Raw genomic sequence first — 21,516 nt, forward strand, 5'->3', positions numbered from 1 at the left:
GCCCACCAGCACAGAACCACAGCAACAATGGCCACCACATAGCACAGCACCAACATCAAATGAAAGGAACATTGAAACTCACCTTCCTCAAGCTCTCCTGTTAATTTAAAATCATCTGTGCCAAATGGGAGGAGTGCGCAAAGTTTACACTTAAAGATAGGTCATCAATATAAAAGTAGTTGAAAACCTCTTTAATTAGACATTGTGTGCTTTTAACAGCAACAGGATTTATTACACGTCAGCTGAAAGAGCGTCTTTCACCCGGCCCATCACCATCTCTGTCTCGTGATTGCGGGGTGCCAATGGGTTGTCATGACAGCATGGGTTCTCCTGATAACCCCCATGTCAGTCATTAAAGTTATCCTATGTACACCGACCCATGGTTGGCGTTTGTAGAAGATTGTGATTTCTGCTATACATAGCAATGCTGATGCACTGCTATGTATTGCACAATTGATCAGATGATTGCAGCTTCAATTTGCCCAAGATTCAATGCAGTAAAAAGTTCAAATCACCCCGCTTTTGCCACAGTAAAAATAATTAAACAATACACATCTTGCATCGCTGCATTCAAAAAAGTCTTATGTATCAAAATATAAAATAAATTAATCCGATCCGTGAACAGTGTAATGAGAAAAAAAATCAAAACACCAGAAAAACATTTTTTAGCCGCCACAACATTGCAATAAAATGCAATAAGGGCAAACAAATTATTCCTCACCTGGCCCCAGAACCCAAAAATTGAAAACATCACCTCCTGGGACTTTCCAGTGCCCGCCATCACATTATGGGGTGCTTGAGTCAGGGGTGCCTGGTGCCAGCTGTCCCATACTTACCTTACCCTCTTCCTCCACAGGTCCGAGCTCTTCTGCGTCTTGTGATTCCCGGACCACTCAGGGCAGAGGGCGCAATGATGTCACTACAGCGTGTCCTCTGTGCTAAGCAGTACAGTGAGTCAGAAGATACTGAGTAGACTGAAACAGGGAGAGAAGAGGGAGAGGTAAGTATTTAATATATTTAATGTATGCAGCATTATATTGGGCCCATTCTGTGTGGAGCATTCTATGAGGCTCATTCTGTATGGAGCACTCTATGGGGTCCATTTTGTATATGGGGCACAATATACTGTATAGAGCATTATATGGGTCTCATTATACTGTATGGAGCAATATACGTGCTGCTGTATGGAGGTGACTGCTTAGTATACATTTAGTATACATTTGCACTATACAGGCCTTTATTGGGCACTGTTCACATGCAGGTAATGCATAGTGTATCTGGCTGCATCCTGTAGTGCATTTGATCAGAGACCTGGGCATGTAAGCAGTGCTGCCCCTTTTCAGCTGTATTTTTGAATTTTTGGAGGATTTTTAGTCCTCTATTGTGGCTTTGCTACTGAGTTTAGTGTTAGGACTCGCAAGCGTGAGGACCCTTGACGTTGGGTTGCAAGCTTGCATATCTTGACTAAAATATCAACCATTACCTCACATATTTATATGTATTTTGTGCACTTTATTTTTCAGGGTGCAGCCAAGCCCAGTCTTGTGTAAAGGTGTGTTTACATGGGATGCATTTAGAGAGTGCTGGCCAGCCCGCCTAATTGATTAGTATGGATGTGACTAATGAACCAGACACTATGCATTACTTGTGAACAAGACACTATATATACACTGCTCAAAAAATAAAGGGAACACTTAAACAACAGAATATAATTCCAAGTAAATCAAACTTCTGTGAAATCAAACTGTCCACTTAGGAAGCAACACTGATTGACAATCAATTTCACATGCTGTTGTGCAAATGGAATTGACAACAGAATGAAATTATTGGCAATTATCAAGACACCCTCAATATAGGAGTGGGTCTACAGGTGGGGACCACAGACCACATCTCAGTACCAATGCTTTCTGGCTGATGTTTTGGTCACTTTTGAATGTTGGTTGTGCTTTCACACTTGTGGTAGCATGAGATGGACTCTACAACCCACACAAGTGGCTCAGGTATTGCAGCTCATCAAGGATGGCACATTAATGCAAGCTGTGGCAAGATGGTTTGCTGTGTCTGTCAGTGTAGTGTCCAGAGGCTGGAGGTGCTACCAGGAGACAGGCCAGTACACCAGGAGATGTGGTGGGGGCTGTAAGAGGGCAACAACCTAGCAGCAGGACCGCCCTGCGTTTGTGCAAGGAAGAACAGGAGGAGCACTGCCAGAGCCCTGCAAAATGACCTCCAGCAGGCCATAAATGTGCATGTGTCTGCACAAATGGTTAGAAACCGACTCCATGGGGATGGTCTGAGGGTCCAACGCCCACAGATAGGGGTTATGCTCACAGCCGAATACCATGCAGGACGCTTGGCGTTTGCCGCAGAACACCAGGATTGGCAAATTCGCCACTGGTGCCCTGTGCTCTTCACAGATGAAAGCAGGTTCACACTGAGCACATGTGACAGACGTGACAAAGTCTGGAGATGCCATGGAGAGCGATCTGCTGCCTGCAACATCCTTCAGCATGACCAGTTTGGCAGTGGGTCAGTAATGGAACAGCCCTCCATGTGCTAGCCAGAGGTAGTCTGACTGCCATTAGGTACCGAGATGAGATCCTCAGACCCCTTGTGGGACCATATGCTGGTGCGGTTGGCCCTGGGTTCCTCCTAATGCAGGACAATGCCAGACCTCATGTGGCTGGAGTGTGTCAGTAGTTCCTGCAAGATGAAGGCATTGAAGCTATGTACTGGCCCGCCCGTTCCCCAGACCTGATTCTGATTGAGCACATCTGGAACATCATGTCTCGCTCCATCCACCAACGTCACGTTGCACCACAGACTGTTCAGGAGCTGTTCAGGAGTTGGTGGATGCTTTAGTCCAGGTCTGGGAGGAGATCCCTCAGGAGACCATCCGCTGCCTCATCAGGACCATGCCCAGGCATTGTACAGTAGGGAGGCCATACAGGCACGTGGAGGCCACGCACAATGCTGAGCATCTTTTCCTTGTCATGAGACATTTCCACTTAAGTTGGATCAGACTGTAATTTGATTTTCCACTTTGATTTTGAGTATCATTCCAAATCCAGACCACCATGGGATATTTGTTTTGATTTACATTGATAATTGTTGTGTTTTATTGTTCTGAACACATTCCACTATGCAATGAATAAAAATATGCAACTGGAATATTTCATTCAGAGATATCTAGGATGTGGTAATTTAGTGTTCCCTTTATTGTTTGAGCAGTGTATATATATATACACTTATACATGGTTATTAGATCGCCTCTCAGTTGTCTTTTTTCTAGACTATATAATCCTAATTTTCCTAATTTCTCTGGGTATTGTAGTTTCCCCACCCCCTTTATTAATTTTGTTGCCCTCCTTTGTACTCACTCTAGTTCACACATAATCCCACAATATAATTCTCACATAATACTGTCATATAGATAACACATAATACTTGGCTTCCTTAAATGTCTATGAGAGGCAGAGGGAGATGTATGGGGGAAGGATCAGAGTATTTCAGGAGAGGAGTGAGCTGATCATGTGGGAGACAGACAGACAGCCATAGCTCTCCATCATCTATACAATGCATAGAAAGAAAAAAAAAACTTGTATTTACCTTCCCTCCTCTTCCAGGAAATGCTGCATCCTGTTCGGGGCAGAGCAGAGTAATGATCTCCCTGCTGTGCTCTGAACAGGTCGGCAGTGAACTGTGATCGCAGCCTGTACTGGAATACTTATTACAGGCTGCAATCACCCTCCCCGCTGCAGATACTCACCCTGGACCCTTGTTTCCCGGCAGCTTCTCCCTGGCAGCTCCTGTCATCACACACACTTAGTACTATGTGCGAATACAGGGGAAAATACAACCCACAGCATATGTTGTGGGCTACAACAAAATGGCCGCTATCTCCTGCCACAGCTGTGACCTGGGCAGCCCAGTGGGCATGCCCAGGTCACAGCTAAGAGGCAAGAGGAGCGGCCTCAATATAAGAGATGCGGTCGCAGTCCGACTGCAGTCTCTTATTCCCATGGCTGCCGTAAAAGTGAGGTGTGCAAAAGTCGTGCCCAGACACTTATGCCCCCACTAATGTAAATGACAGCCTCCAGTGGCAAAACTAAAAGTCAATAAATAAACTATTAAAGTAATTCATTTAATTTTGTATTAAAAATAATTGATTATATAATGAATAATTATTAATACAAAAATTAAGATCACGGCACCTTCCCTTTAAAGGGTTAAAGCAACTGTTGATATAATCTAGCAGGAGCAGGTGGGGTGCCAGTTTAAGAAAGCAGAGGTGCTGCCCACATCCTCTTGAAGAGATGTGTTATGATATAATGCAGGGATGGGCAATTAATTTTCCCATGGGGCAGCATGAGAGACCGTGACTGTTGTGAAGGGCCGAAACAATAGGTTGAAATTAATTCTGCTCAATATTAACATTAACATATTAATTACAGTTATTTTAAAAATAATATCATCACTTAATATTGAGCATAATATTGTCACTTAGTGACATACAGTATGAGAGAGCACACAGTCCTCCTATATACAGATTGAGTCCCCACATAGCCTTCCTATATACATTGAGTGGCCACATAGCAATCCTGCATACAGTACGAGCCTTCACATAGAGCCGCTATATACAGTATGAGACCCCACATAACTCTCCTATATACAGTATGAGTTACCACATAACCCTCCTATATATTATAATCCCCCACAAAGCCCTCTATATACAGTGTGAGTCCCCACATTGCCTCAAATATACAGTATGAGCTCCTACATAGCTTCCTATATACATGCAAAAATCCCATACACATGAAAGAGAAAAAAACACAATCAAAACTACATCCTCACTTTGCTCTCATTCTCCTGGCGCTCTTCTTCTGTCACTGATACTCCGCACAGCACATGCAATGATGTGATGTTATTGTGTCTGCCATCTCACAGGCGGATTGGTGGGTGAAGGATCAAGGTGCTCCACCCTCTACCAATGTATTTACTGCTGTCTGCATCCCAAGGATGCTGACAGCAGTAACAGGAATAGGGCAGTGGTTGTGGGCGAGGACATGATGCGGCCCATGGGCACTGTTGTCAGCCTTTTGGCTGTCTTAATCTGCAGGCTTTGAAAAATGAGGATGAATGAACTCATGGAGATCAACATCCAACACTGCGGAGACACCATCATATGTTTCTCAACGCAGTGATTCTAGGGCAATGCCCCCACCCTTATGGGAAATATGTAAATATATGCAAAACACAAGCCGCAGAGACACCATCACATGTTTCTCTACGCAAGCAATGACTAGCCAGGTCTTTCCCCGGGAGGGAACAACCACGGGAAGGGCAGTCTCCAATGAAGGAAACCACCTATGCCAAAACATGGTATCCATCCACAGAGAGCTGTTTCGGGGTATTGCCCCTCATCAGTGTGGAGTAGGAAACTGGTCAGTAGGAGCAATGCCTAGTAGAAGACTGTGAAAAATGAGGATGAATGAACTCATGGAGATCAACATCCAACACTGCGGAGACACCATCACATGTTTCTCAACGCAGTGATTCTAGGGCAATGCCCCCACCCTTATGGGAAATATGTAAATATATGCAAAACACAAGCCTCGGAGACACCATCACATGTTTCTCAACGCAAGCAATGACTAGCCAGGTTTTTCCCCAGGAGGGAACAACCACGGGAAGGGCAGTTTCCAATGAAGGAAACCACCTATGCCAAAACATGGTATCCATCCTGGCTAGTCATTGCTAGTCATATTTCCCATAAGGGTGGGGGCATTGCCCTAGAATGACTGCGTTGAGAAACATGTGATGGTGTCTCCGCAGTGTTGGATGTTGATCTCCATGAGTTCATTCATCCTCATTTTTCACAGTCTTCTACTAGGCATTGCTTCTACTGGCCAGTTTTCTACTCCACACTGATGAGGGGCAAAACCCCGAAACAGCTGTCTGTGGATGGATACCATGTTTTGGCATAGGTGGTTTCCTTCATTGAAGACTGCCCTTCCCATGGTTGTTCCCTCCCGGGGAAAGACCTGGCTAGTCATTGCTTGCGTTGAGAAACATGTGATGGTGTCTCCGCGGCTTGTGTTTTGCATATATTTACATATTTCCCATAAGGGTGGGGGCATTGCCCTAGAATCACTGCGTTGAGAAACATGTGATGGTGTCTCCGCAGTGTTGGATGTTGATCTCCATGAGTTCATTCATCCTCATTTTTCACAGTCTTCTACTAGGCATTGCTCCTACTGGCCAGTTTCCTACTCCACACTGATGAGTGGCAATACCCCGTAACAGCTGTCTGTGGATGGATACCATGTTTTGGCATAGGTGGTTTCCTTCATTGGAGATTGCCCTTCCCGTGGTTGTTCCCTCCCGGGGAAAGACCTGGCTAGTCATTGCTTGCGTTGAGAAACATGTGATGGTGTCTCCACGGCTTGTGTTTTGCATCAATCTGCAGGCTTGACTGGAACAGCCAGAGGACCGGATGTGGTCCATGGGCTGCACTTTGACCAGCTCTGATATAATGCACTGTACAGTTTAACTATGATTTTTGCTGTATGACAATTTTCATGAGAGTAGTTGGGGAATAGATGGAGTTAATAGTTTGGACTAGCCCAGAATAGGAGGGGCTACGTGGGAAGACAGAAGGTGACTTTCTAATAGTGTGTTAGTTAGAGCCCAGTGTTCAGCACAGACAGACCTACGGTCTGACAGTCGGTAGACTGACATGTCATAGTGTGTTGTGCAAAGAGGGAATACCCTAAGTCATCAGATATGTCCAAAAGGACAAAGGAAATGTGTAGAGATGTTTGTCAAAGAGATTTGATGGAGAGACTTAATAGATTGGAACCTAGGCAAGAAAGACCACCTAAACGGTATGGAACTTAACACAAGGAAAGTAGAAGGCCCACTTAAGGGAATTGAACGAGAAGGGATTGTATCAGCAGGACTTTTTCAGCAAGACAGTTGTCTACATTGAAACAAAGCTCAATTGTGTGCATTGAAAGGAAACACTGGTCACCATTATGGGACTTAAACTCTCTTACGAAGAACATTGGACTTTCAAAGTTTTAGTGAGGAGTTGTACCGACCCACTCAAGCAAAGCAGTTCTCATTAGTCAGTTAGGAACTAAGAGTAACTGGGAGCAGCTATAGCATTACATATTGACCTGTGAGAGAAGAGAAGGCAAAGTCTCCCATGATCGTTTGTTAGATTGTCATGCGATGCAAGAGTGTGAAATGCAAGAGAAATTAAGTGTTTTTAAATGTAATTAGGACGTGCCCAAGCCTGCTTCAACCAAGAGGAACTTAGTGAAGAAACATGCCTGTTATCTGGCGCACATAGTTCTTATCAAGTTCATGTTCTGTAAAAATAAGATTAATGTTGGACTTTGGTCTCCCTCAATTAATTTCCTAACATCTATCCATGGTCTGTCCTATCTAGCGGCACCATGCAGTCTGCAGAGATGTATTGCCCAAGTAACAAGATCACACACAGCCAGGGTCCCCATTTTCATGTAGTGTGCCGGAGCGTGGAAGACTAGTACTGGACTAGTACTGCTGCCCGCTCCACAATACACTAGTATTGACACCAAGCATGCTGGGCAAGAGCAATTCATATATATCAACTAAAAATCAATTGTGGATGTATCATAGAAGTGGTGATATATGTGCAATGAAGAAAAATAAATAGACCATTCTGATTGTACAGAGAAACCAAGAGAGGAAAAAACAAATAAGTGGATAAATATTCAAATCTTAAGTATAAAAAGATAAAACCTCTTTATTGGAACAAATATGGTGAATGGTGGCACTACTACAGATAGAGTGCCCGCAGTTACATGTAACAATAACAACACTTGCAATTAATAATAAATAGAGGCACAGTATAGTAAATTGTGAAGTAAGAAAACAGGTAAATAAATGGCAGCGTATGGTACACTGGATTTAATGCAGAGATATGATGGTGTAACAGGTTGTCCGAATAGTGCAAATAAGGAGTTGAGCAAGATAGTAAAATATCATAAACAGTAAAATCAATAGTATGAACCACAAGTGTGGATCAATATACATCCTGGAACAGTCACAAGTAATATATAGGGCAAGACGAAAAAGGATGGGTGTCAAGACAGAAATCAAGCAATGTGAGATTGGACTGAACAAGATTGGATGTAAACAGGAACAGATAAATAACACAATTTGTTTATGCAGTACACGTGTGTATATCACACAAAATGTATGGTTCTGAGATGTAAGCAAGATGCAGACACTAACCAGTGTGCAAGAGGCATTAGAGAGGAAGTGAGAAACTGTGTAAGGCCGGGGTAACACTTCCGAGAAACTCGCTTGAGTCTCACATCTCAATACCCGGCACAGCCGCCAGCACTCTGGACCGGAGCGCTCAGCTGCATAGAATTACATGCACCCACACGCTCCGGTCCCGAGTGCCGGGTATTGAGATGCGAGACACCCCGGCCTAATTGTGGCACACACCCCAGGCAGTTAGACAAGCACAGGGACCCCAGTGTGAAGACAAGCGTTGTTTATTACTGTTTCTGTCTCCTCATTTGATGGATACATTGTGCTCAATGAGTGTTAGGCAGTGAAGAGAAGCATTTCATCTGCCGTTGCTTCTCTGGGACCTAGCGATCACATAATTGCAGGGTCTATGTCTGGCATAGTAGAGATGTTGTGTCCTGTAGTTCTGACCTGTTACTGTGGTGGATTATTCTCTCATGCACATGCAGCTCCTGTAGATGCCCTAAATACAGTGGGAAAAAATGCACAATAGAGGAAAAAAGTGTCCTTCAGAGATTCTCTTTCATAATATCTTGCAAGACAAATTGTATAAAATATATACTGAAGATTTGAGTAAAACACATGCAAAAAAAAAGTCCCCACTTACAAAAAATATGTAAAAAAGAATTTTTTTTCCCATATAAAATCAACCGGATTACCCACAGACATTATATGAAAAAAAAAACAAACAAACCTAGAACATTAGATATCTACAAAGACTGTAATAACTTGGAGAATTCACTCAACATGTTTATATGTACCCCAAAACAATAGTAAAAATAACACAATTTGTTACTCAAAAAATAAAGCCTCATTCAGCCCTGATGTGCTGCATATGACTTCTACATTGAGGTCAATGGAAAAACATGGCATGCAGTAAGAGCTTAAAGTCCCTGAAGTGTCAGCTGCTAAAGGGACATTTCTCATTTACAGCATCAGAACAACATTTACCATTCTAAGAGATATTCTGAAATTAGTCTGAGTACAACACTGAAAAAAACATACTGTCGAAAGGTGAAGATTCACTTTTTGGATTGCAAAGTCAGTTGTTCAGAAAATGTTTTGTTTTCTCTTTTTATGCCTGTGTATATATACTTCTATATGTATATATGAAAGCGAAAAAAAAACTGTATTGTAACACTGTAGAGCCTCAGGAAGATGGATTAACTATAGAAATGCCTGCAGAATTCTGTCCTTTGAAAAAGTTACAAAGCTTGTATATGTTTCATCATTTAGAGCCTTAAGTTAATTACTTTCCTAACTTCCTGTACTCTCCTTTTCAAAGTTAATTAAATGGCAAAGCTTCGAAAACGGGTCAATTTGTCTTTTAAGTAAAGTACATTATCTGCTTTCATTTTGGATGACCTAATTTTGTATTTTTGAGTATTCAAAGACTAGGCTCTTTTTTGAACAAAGCTTTGTATCCATCAGTAGAGGCTAACTGAAGCCTTTTGAAAAGTATTTTGTTCAATGGCATTACAAGATTTTACAAGTGTAAAACATAATACAGTAGTTTCAAAACAAGCAAATTGTTAAGATGCTTACAAAAAAAGTTGGAAAAGGTTATCCTATTAAGATTTAACAACTAACGACAACTGCCATGGGGACTCCCACCAATCACAAGAATGGGGCTCCTATAACCCCTGTGTTTAAGGTAACAGATGTTTTGATGTAATTTTTTTTTATATCTTTTTTTCATTTTTTATCATGCAATTGATGTTAAAACAAAAATATGGCAATTTTCACACCTGCTTAAAAATGAAATGTTAGACTTATACTTCCTGCTCTATACAGAAAGTCACATGGGCATAAACCGCAACAGATTGTGACGCATGGAGTTATTTAGGAGAGTTTTACTGTGCACTTTATGATCTGGACAGCGAAGGAGAGGGGATGCGTATGAATTCTCCTCTATCTACTTTATAGCAAAAAATAGTAGAAAAGAACGGCACTCACCGGGTAGTGTAGTCAAGGCTTTATTCTAAAAGCATATCAGCAGGAGAACGGGTGCAAAAAGGAGATAGCAAAGACGATCGTTTCGCGCTGCAAAGGCGCTTCCACAGGTTACATGCACCCATACTCCCGCTGATATGCTTTTATAATAAAGCCTTGACTACACTACCCGGTGAATGCCACTCTTTTCTACTAATTTTTGCTATGTGGATTAGCTTATTTTTCATGAATGTGCACCTAAGGGTAAAACAGTTGTATTGCCGGCTGCGTCTCTTTTATACACATATGATGGTTCGGATGTGTGGACTATTGTGATGGTGCTCGCCATCTATTTCTGGACTTTGTTATCTACTTTATATTGACATGTTAGCTTTCTAATGCTTATTGATTTAAAACATATCAGGTGATGTGTATTTGTCTAAAGAGGGAGGGTGTGACTTGAGGACATTAACACCCTTTATCAAATTGTGCAGAATTATTAAGCAGCTTGTATATGTAAAAATGGACCACAAAAAGAGAATTAACTGACTTTGAAAAATCATAAATCGTTACAAGTCTTGCAGAGGGATGCAGAACTCCTGAAATTTCTAAGATATTGGAGCATGACGACAGACCAATCAAAGTTTTGTTGCAAATACTCAACTGAAAAAGTTGTGTTGAGAAAAAGAAAAGCACAAAGACCGGAGAAGAATCAAACGAGAACCAATAAGGAAGCCATTATCTTCTAGAGTTGTCATCATAGCCCAGATTGCCCTCATCATAATTCACCTATCACCGGGTGCCCAAAGATATATTGTTTTTATCCCATTAGCTCAATTACAGGGGAGCTCCCACCGACTTTGCTGTGACATGCTAGTGTAGAGTCGGTGGGCCGAGCTGGGGGGTGGTCCCTCTGGGTACCGTGCAGCAGCGTAAAGACACAAGATGAGGCAGGTTTCGGGTTCAACAGGTCCAAATTTATTCTCTCTCCGTCTGACTGACGTCCCTCACAGTACACCACAATATTTCCTTCGCAGCCATCCATTTCCATGGCCGCTTTACGCACACTGTACTTTACACTGGGGGCGTACATGTACGCACCATGCCCTCTTCACTCTTAGATGCTCCTGTCAGATCCGTTACTGTGGCCACCTTAGGCCCGTAAACCAACAGTACTTTTACTGATCAGTCGTCTCTCTCCATATGGTATGCCTCGTCTATGCTCATCTCACAGTGCCCAAACTGACGTAGTCCTCCTGTCACTTGAGCTCCCCCTGGGAACTGGAACTTTCTGGAACCCTCCTGTCAAATTAATAACTTTCCCAGGTTCCCTCTGACTCCGCCCCCCATGACCAACGGTTTCTTAAGCCCTAAGCTGATGTCAAGTCCTATGCTCACACTCCTCCCTGCCCTCTAATGGTCAACCCAAGGTACTGCACGTCCACTACACTTTCCTAGCTGTTTCCCCACTGTAATAACTGACACCTGTCTAAACTGTGCAAACCTTCCATTCTTTATCCTGCCAAGTCCGTCCATCAGGTCACCTTCCCTACACTCCCCCTTCCTTTGTCTATTGTCATCCTCGACAATCGGAATCCCTGCCTTCGTCGTTCTGAAGCTTACCTTACCTTCTGTTGTCGGACCAGCTGTTGGGCGAAACCCACTACCCATGGGGGCCGAACCAAACCAGGAGCACCATGCTCCGAGCAGCCTACTGCTACTCGGCAGCACGCACGCCACATGACAACGTCTTTCAAATTGGGCTAGGTACACCTGGATTCTCTTTACGGCATGTATTTTCCCCTACTCTCCCCTTCTGTCACCTTTCACTATCCGGTACGCCATGATTGAGGCCTCACACCTACCAGATCATTGTCGGCGTACACCTTCTTCCTTCAGGGGTGTCCGTGGTGTCAGGGACCTGACCTAGGATGACTGTCTTTCTCACGTCTTCCATCTCTTTGCCTTTCTTTTGGTTACACGTCATGGTCGACGTCTTGGTCTCCCAGACCTTCTCAACACATAGACCCCCTTCGGATCTCACACTTCCCTTTGGTCGCTCAGACCCTCTCTTACCCGGACCTGTTGCATTTCCTTGTGCATATTATATAGCAAGCAACTTTACAATATCACAAGTACCCCATTTTTACATTTTTTTTTCTTTTTACTAATGCTTTAAAACCAACATATTATACCAAAAACACCACACATCTTCTTCCCCCCTTCCTTGGATATGGACACTCTCTCTCTTCTACGTATCCCCACACTCTGTCAGGCTAACAAGTAAACATAGACTATCCTGTAAGAGGAACATAGAAAAGCAAAAAATAGAAACCACAGATAAACAACATTTTTTTTTTTAAATCTGACCGCGAACTGTCCCTATGACCTGCACAACGGTGCAACGAACTCCTGACAGTTCAATCCACCTTCTGGTGGTCAGTAGTAAGGGCCCCACAGCCGTGGAGTACCCGGGATACTGAGAGTGTCCGCAACAGTTCTCTTTATGGGGGCTCGTGTTCTTCGGATTCTGCCAGCACGGCTACGGCATAGTAACCGCGGGGACAATATTCGTTATAATAGGATACTAAGTCCCCCTACTGCAAGGCCTGGCCATGACAGACAGAGGCAATGTTGATATAAACCTTCTGGCCTGTCCCAAGATCTCATATGAACCCATAGCCTCTGGGTATGCTCGTATACACAAGCCGTCCCTGGGATCGTGTGGCTGCCATGCCAGCCTCTCCTTTTTCATGAAGAAGCCCCCAAATCTCCCGCTCTCTGGCCATCTTTACTTTGATGACCTTCGCGACCCAAACGGAGGGTCCGGTATGAGCCCGGGAGTCCGGTGAGCGGGACTTAGCCGGGAATGAGAGCAGGGATGAGGCGGCTGATGATGTCTGTGGCCCAGCAGCCGCTGGGACCGGGTGGCGAGCAGGGACAGCCGTATTTCTCACAGATTGGGCCACAGGAACCAACACATCGGCTGCAGACGGCTCCAACGTCGGCATAGCCGCGGCCGCAAGATGGACTGCATCCAGAGTTTCAGCCGGAGCCAAGATAGTAGTAGTAACGACTGGCTTTGGGGAAGATGGCACGGGGGACGCAACAGCGTCTTCCAGCGACAGGTTCCGCACCGGCGACACCGGGCGTGGCATCACCGGGCGGGGTGACTCGGGGTTAGGACCGGAGGCCCCGCTCAGCTCCACGTAGACGGTATGGCCTTCCCTGATCAGACTCTCAGGGACACAGGATGCCGCGGGCTGCGGCTGAATGGTAGGGACCGCTTGTGGAGCCACTGGTGGGACCGGGGGAACTCTCACCTTCCACAGCACCGTGGCCTCCGTCATGTCATCATGTGGCTCCTCCTGCAGTCTCTGCTCTTCACCCCGCTGTCTGGCGGGGCTAGCCCCCAGGCTCAGGAGCTCCGTGGGCAGGTCCCCTGCTGCTATCTTCAGTGACTGCTCCCGCTGGCTCCGCAAAGGCTCCACTTCTCCGCTCATCATCCAGCTTCCTGCTCGGGACTCTGAAGAAGACTTTTTCTGGCGTGACTCGACCTCCTGGCGCCACCGCCACTCCAGGCGCCCGATGCTCCGACATCCACAGCATCGCATATCGTCCGATGAGCATCACTCGACTGGCGCCAGACAGCCGCAGCCAAACTTTTCCTCTGTGCCCCTCCCTCTGCTGGGTGGGGCATCCGCAGGCCTTTCCACCCACTTGTCAGGGTCTAGTATGTGGGAGCGTCGGCCTCCTGGTACATATTGCTGTCCCCAGGGATACGCAGGAGGGGGCCCCAGTCCATTGGGACAACGGCAAACACCTGGAACTCTCCTCTGCACTGAAATAGCACCGCCATCTTGCTCTGAACCTGGTACTGCCCCGGATCCTCTGCTGGCAACGCAGATGCGCCACAGCGCTCCCAATTTGTAATCCACAGGTGGGTGATTTGTATTCCCCAGGTGCTTATAATCCACACAGAGCAGTCTGAGTCTTTTTCCGTCCCTTGGGGCAGGCCTGCCGCAGAAGATAATGTATTAGCGGTGGCGATCCTACTGACTGCGTCAAGTGTAGAGTAGGTGGGCCGAGCTGGGGGGTGGTCCCTCTGGGTACCGCGCAGCAACGTAAAGACACAAGATGAGGCAGGTTTTGGGTTCAACAGGTCCAAGTTTATTCTCTCTCCGTCCGACTGATGGCCCTCACAGTACACCACAATATTTCCTTCGCGGCCATCCATTTCCATGGCCGCTTCACGCACACCGTACTTTACACCAGGGACGTACATGTACACACCATCCCCTCTTCACTCTTAGACGCTCCTGTCAGATCCGTCAATGTGGCCGCCTTAGGCCCGTAAACCAACAATACTTTTGCTGATCAGTCGTCACTCTCCATACGGTATGCTTTTCCTCCTTGCATCGTCTATGCTGCGGTATTTTCGTGTCAGGACCACCCCCCTGACTTTCTCTCTCCTCAGTCCCCCTGCTTTGGTTCTCTCACAGTGCCCAAACTGACGTAGTCCTCCTGTCACTTGAGCTCCCCCTGGGAACTGGAACTTTCTGGAACCCTCCTGTCAAATTTATAACTTTCCCGGTTTCCCTCTGACTCCGCCCCCATGACCAACAGTTTCTTAAGCCCTAAGCTGATGTCAAGTCCTATGCTCAAACTCCTCTCTGCCCTCTAATGTTCAGCCCAAGGTACTGCACGTCCATTACACTTTCCTAGCTGTTTCCCCACTGTAATAACTGACACCTGTCTAAACTGTGCAAACCTTCCTTTCTTTATCCTGCCAAGTCCGTCCGTCAGGTCACCTTCCCTACACTAGCACGATCATGTCACAAGCAGAAGTGGAGGCTCAGGATTATGGTGAGCATGTGTTTTTTTATTAATGTTTTATTAATTTGTGCATGGGATGTGTATATATATATATATATAGGCTATGTGTGGGCTAAAACTGTATATACGCAGTCATGTACGAACTCATACTGTATAGAGGAGCCTATGTGGGGGCTCATAATATATAGGCAGCAAAGCGGGGGCTCATACTGTATATAGGAGGTCATATGTGGTCTCATATTATGTTTAGGAGGCTATATGGGGGTTCATATTATATCTATGATCCTATATGAGGCTCATACTGTATGTAGGTGTAAAGGGGTGACCTAGGATTACCGCCTTGTTCTGCTCCCCTAATGGTTCTTAATGTGTAACTGTTTACATATGTTAGTTACTGTAATGTCATTGTTAATACTCGATGGTACTGCTACATGTAAAATATGTATTACCCCGCATAGTCAATGGTACTGCCACACTCTTCAGTGTTACCATTTATGTAATGTTGTATATACGCTATGTTCCTGTAATATATTACTGTGTAAGATAGGGAAAGTAAAGTGCACCTTTCGGATATTAGAGGGGGGTGCCTTAGTATTATTGTTCTCATAGCTAAGGGTAAGTGTAGTTTCTTTGGGGGCCACTAGATGGGGCATACTAGTGTGCACGGTTGGAAAAGGTCATAGCTAGTTTGTAGGGGATTAAAACAGGAGGGGCTGCCAGGTGGTAAGTCAGGAGTTTTAGGAAGTTAAGTCAGATGGGGCCAGAGTGTCTGAAGTGTCCACATGGGTTATACACCCCGGACGGCTCAGCAGCCATGCAACGATAGGTAGCTGCAGCCCACGGTATCCATGGCCACTGGGCATCATCGCAGTGGGCCAGTACAGGAGAAGGAAGATGTGGCGACTCATAGCCTGGGCGGACGCCTTTAGGGCAGGAGTTGGTTGGAGTGAGGAACTGAAGGAAGTTGGAGCTTTGAAGGGAACGGTATAGACGGGGCAGATGCTTTTCCAGAGGCAACCAAACCGGGTGGCTGATGATTTTGAGTCTGAGGCAAAACAAGCAGAAGGAATTGTCATCATGGCGGGGTTAGGCCAGGAAGGATCTGGTGAGCAGTCTAAGACGGTCCGGTCTGGACGTGTGACGCACAGAAGCGTCAGCGAAGTAGGAAAAGATGAGGAAACAAGTGAATTCCATGATGTGCCAGCTGTGGATGTAACGTGTGAAGTTCTAAGTAAAGAGAGTGTTCAAGTTATTCTGAACTGTGTATCCATTACTGGGGGTTGCCTGGCAGAGCGACCGTCACTGCCTGGGAAGTGCCCAGGGGGACCTGACACTGGAGATGCAGGTATGCTGAGAAGTGGAATACAGTTTTCTGTGAGGGAAGGTCGGGACACAGATGCTACAGTGTCTCTGGCCATGACTACAGTCCTGGCCTCCCCTTACACAGGCAAATATGTGCGGGCTCTTATTGTATATAGTAGTCTATATGAGTGCTCCTACTGTATATATGCAGCTATTTGGGGGCTTATACTGTATAGAGGGATCTACTGTATGTGGGAAATCATACTTTAGGGAGCTTTTTGCGGGCTCATACTGTGTAAAGGAGGCTATATGGGGGCTGATACTGTATTTAGGGGGTTATATGGCGCTCATACTGTATATTGGAGAATCTCTGAGGGTTCATACTGTATGTATTAGGCTATGTGTGGACTCATACCATATGTAGAGAGCAGTGTGTGGGCTCATACTACAGTGTGTCCGTAAAGTCATGGTGCACTTTTGACCAGTCACTGGAAAGTAACAAAAGACAATAGAAATGTAAAATCGGCTCCAAATAAAAGAAAAACTCTCCCAGTTTCATACCTATTCAGTGCAGTTCCATGTGGGCTCCATATGTTGCCCTACACACATCCAAACGATAGTGAAGTTCTTGCCACACACGGGTAAGGACGTCTGGTGTAACAGAGTGAATAACATCTGTGATTCTCTGTTTTAGTTGATTAATGTCATTGATACGTTCAATGTACACATGTTGCTTTACATAACCCCAAAAGTAAAAGTCTAAGGGCATTAGATCCGGGGATCGTGGTGGCCGTGGCTTAACAGAACCCTTTGCCAAATCCCCGGTGAAAAGTGCACCATGACTTTATGGACACACTGTATACATAGGGGCTGTGTGGGGACTCACATTGTATGTGGGGGCATATTGCCTGGGCCTGTGAGCTGTTATCCTAATTGCAGTAAGGCTTATGGTCTTCTTTTCTTGTCCTGATTGAAGAAATTCCCTGATAAACCCCTGAATGACCAAAAGAGGGGGGAAATGTGTCAGAAGAAGGTGCCATCAAGCTAAGTACACAACTGTACAGACCATATAGGATAGAATATATACAGCTTTGGCAAAAAGTAAGAGACCACCACATCAAAACCCTGTCATGGGCAGCCCATTCTCCAGACCTGTACCCCATTGAAAACCTCTGGAATGTAATCAAGAGGATGATTGCTAGTCACAAGCAATCAAAGAACTGCTTAAATTTTTGCACCAGAAGCAGTGTGAAAGACTGGTGGCAAGCATGCCAAGACACATGAAAATCATGGTTATTCCACAAAATATTGATTTCAGAAGCCTTCCTAAATTAAAAGATTAGTATTGTTGTTCCTAAATGATTATGAACTTGTTTTCTTTGTATTATTTGAGCTCTGAAAGCACTGGAGTTTTTTTGACCATTTTTCTTTTTCAGTAAAAAAATGCAAAATTTATTGCTTGGAAGTTCAGAGACATGTTGTCAGAAGTTTATAGATTAAAAGAACAATTTACATTTTACTCAAAAATATACCTATAAAGAGAAAAATCAGACAAACTGAACATTTGAATGTGGACTCTTAATTTTTGTCAGAGCTGTATATAGAGATGTGTGTCCAAATAAAAAAAACCACATCATTATTGTCCAACTCACAGATCTATATAGTAAACGAAATCCTTTGTATCGCAGCCGGGAACCATATCCTCCAGATAACAGTCAATAAATACGCCAGACCACCTCTGACCTGTTACCGTGGGCAACTGCACCACTGTGTATGCTGCGGGTGCCAGGAGTTCGCTCTGCAGGGCTCTGTGTTACTGTGACACAGAGCTGAGCTTTTGCAGAGCCGTCTGCTTTGCTTGCTGCAAACTCCACTCTTATATTGATACACCCAAACCCTTTACTGCAGGAATTTTAAACTAGAATCTGTGGCCTTCAGCCATATGGAAAACCCAAACAGGAATGAAACGGACTGCGTGACTGCAATCCTGCAGTCTATTTCAAAACACCAAAAGCCCAGAGCAGGCTTTCCCTAAACCTGCCTTGGACACTAGCATGTCCAAGACCTATACGTTTTATTCTGCATTGCAATCACAGGTACGCCTGTGACTACAGTGCACTCTCAAACTGGAATCTGTGACCTTGTGCCACCTGTAAGACCCAGCCTGGAGGAAACGGATTGGACCCACTTACTTCGTGCAGTCCGTTTAAAAAATAAAAGCCCATACTGACTTTTCCTGAACAATCCCAGGCCAGATAGCTTGACCAGGTCCATGCTTAGTTTTATTTTGCCCTATGACTCACAGGCGTCCTGCTGTGACCACAATGCACTCCAGCGGGTCTAATAGGGCTCCGTGCGCATCCTGGGGGGGAACACACAGCGACCAGTACTTGTGACACTGGTTAATGCCTCACAGTATAAGTATATATATATTTAAGATCCAGGTTGTCTTGCCTTGTCCATAAGATTGTATACCAACAGAAAGGAGGGTGGTCAAGGCTTGATAAGCATCCAAGCCACCATCACAAATAAAATAAGGAGTGTCCATGAATGCACCTGAAAAATGGCATCCAAAAGACGAGATGCTGAGAGAAAGCCTAAGGCAGCATCAACAACAGATCTGGAAGGAAGTAGAGGAACATGAAGTGCCATGGCAAGACAAGCTACTGCATGGGATGTACCATCGACATATAATGGAGGTGGCTGACATGGAGAAATCCTATTATTGGCTGGACAAAGAGGGACTCCGAGACAGCACAGAGTCACTAATCATACCAGCATAAGAGCAAGCACTAAGTACCAGATCCATAGAAGAAGAAATCTGCAATACAAGACAAGACCCATGGTGCAGACTATGCAAAGAAACCTCAGAAACAGTCCAACACAGTGGCAGGATGCAAAATGCAAGCAGGAACAGTGTATCACAAATGTCACAACCAAGTAGCCGAAATTGTGTACAGGAGCATCTGCACAGCACTGTACTAAGTCCCCCTAAAGGTCCCGTTACATTTAGCGATGCACCAGCGATCCCAACAACGATACGACCAGGTCAGGATCGCTGGTGCATCGCTAAATGGTCACTAGTGAGCTGCCAAACAGGCAGATCTCACCAGTGAAGTAGCAGCGGTCGGCGGTCGCTAATTACTTGTCTGTCAGACGGCAGCTCTGGTGACGACTTCCTCCCGCATCCATGTAGTCGCTCATCGGCGCCAGCAGGAAGCCGACGATGAGAAATGGACCAGGACGATCTCGCGCGATCAGCGATATCCAGCGAGGAGCCGGGTCGGAGGTAAGTGTCACATGTAGCGAGATCGCTAGCGATATTGTTGTTGTGTCACAAAATCGGTGACGCTTTAGCGATATCGCTAGAGATCTCGCTATGTGTGAAGGTGGCTTAAGTCCAGATGGGAGACCCCAAAGAAAGTGGTGGAGAATGAAAGGGCTAATATTCTGTGGGACTTCAAGATCCAGACGGATAAGCATGTGTTGGCTAACCAACCAGACATTGTGATCGAAGACAAGGATCAACAGACAGCAATGATAATAGATGTGTCAGTGCCAAGTGACAGCAACATCAGAAAGAAGGAATATGAGAAGCTGAAGAAATACCAGGGCCTCAAAGAAGAACTGGAGAAGATGTGGTAGGTAAAGGCAACAGTGTTTCCAGTGGTGATAGGAGCACTTGGAGCAGTGACCCGTAAGTTGGAAAAAAGGTTACAACAGATCCTAGAAGCAACATTTGAACTCTCTGTCTAGAAAAACTCAAGATCCTGCACAGAACCTTCAAACTCCCAGACCTTTGGTAGAGGAACCGAGAATGAGAAAGGACAAAAAAAAAAAAGGACCACCCCTATTGGGGGTGAGAAGGAAGTTTTTTGTTTATAATTATATATATATATATATATATATATATATATACACTCACTGGCCACTTTATTAGGTACACCTGTCCAACTGTGTGTTAAGACTTAATTTCTAATCAGCCAATCACATGGCGGCAACTCAGTGCATTTAGGCATGTAGACATGGTCAAGACAATCTCCTGCAGTTCAAACCGAGCATCAGTATGGGGAAGAAAGGTGATTTGAGTGCCTTTGAACGTGGCATGATTGTTGGTGCCAGAAGGGCTGGTCTGAGAATTTCAGAAACTGCTGATCTACTGGGATTTTCACGCACAACCATCTCTAGGGTTTACAGAGAATGGTCCGAAAAAGAAAAAAAATCCAGTGAGCGGCAGTTCTGTGGCCGGAAATGCCATGTTGATGCCAGAGGTCAGAGGAGAATGGGCAGACTGGTTCGAGCTGATAGAAAGGCAACAGTGACTCAAATTGCCACCCGTTACAACCAAGGTAGGCAGAAGAGCATCTCTGAACGCACAGTGCGTCGAACTTTGAGGCAGATGGGCTACAGCAGCAGAAGACCACACTGGGTACCACTCCTCTCAGCTAAGAACAGGAAACTGAGGCTACAATTTGCACAAGCTCATTGAAATTGGACAGTAGAAGATTGGAAAAACGTTGCCTGGTCTGATGAGTCTCGATTTCTGCTGCGACATTCGGATGGTAGGGTCAGAATTTGGCGTAAACAACATGAAAGCATGGATCCATCCTGCCTTGTATCAACGGTTCAGGCTGGTGGTGGTGGTGTCATGGTGTGGGGAATTTTTTCTGGGCACTCTTTGGGCCCCTTGGTACCAATTGAGCATCGTTGCAACGCCACAGCCTACCTGAGTATTGTTGCTGACCATGTCCATCCCTTTATGACCACAATGTACCCAACATCTGATGGCTACTTTCAGCAGGATAATGCGCCATGTCATAAAGCTCGAATCATCTCAGATTGGTTTCTTGAACATGACAATGAGTTTACTGTACTCAAATGGCCTCCTCAGTCACCAGATCTCAATCCAATAGAGCATCTTTGGGATGTGGTGGAACGGGAGATTCGCATCAGGGATGTGCAGCCGACAAATCTGCGCCAACTTTGTGATGCCATCATGTCAATATGGTCCAAAATCTCTGAGGAATGCTTCCAGCACCTTGTTGAATCTCTGCCACGAAGAATTGAGGCAGTTCTGAAGGCAAAAGGGGGTCCAACCCCTTACTAGCATGGTGTACCTAATAAAGTGGCCAGTGAGTG

This window comes from Dendrobates tinctorius, unplaced genomic scaffold (genome assembly GCF_039654945.1).
Source record: "Dendrobates tinctorius isolate UK_male_01 unplaced genomic scaffold, ASM3965494v1 ptg000241l, whole genome shotgun sequence".
NCBI classification, from domain to species: domain Eukaryota; kingdom Metazoa; phylum Chordata; class Amphibia; order Anura; family Dendrobatidae; genus Dendrobates; species Dendrobates tinctorius.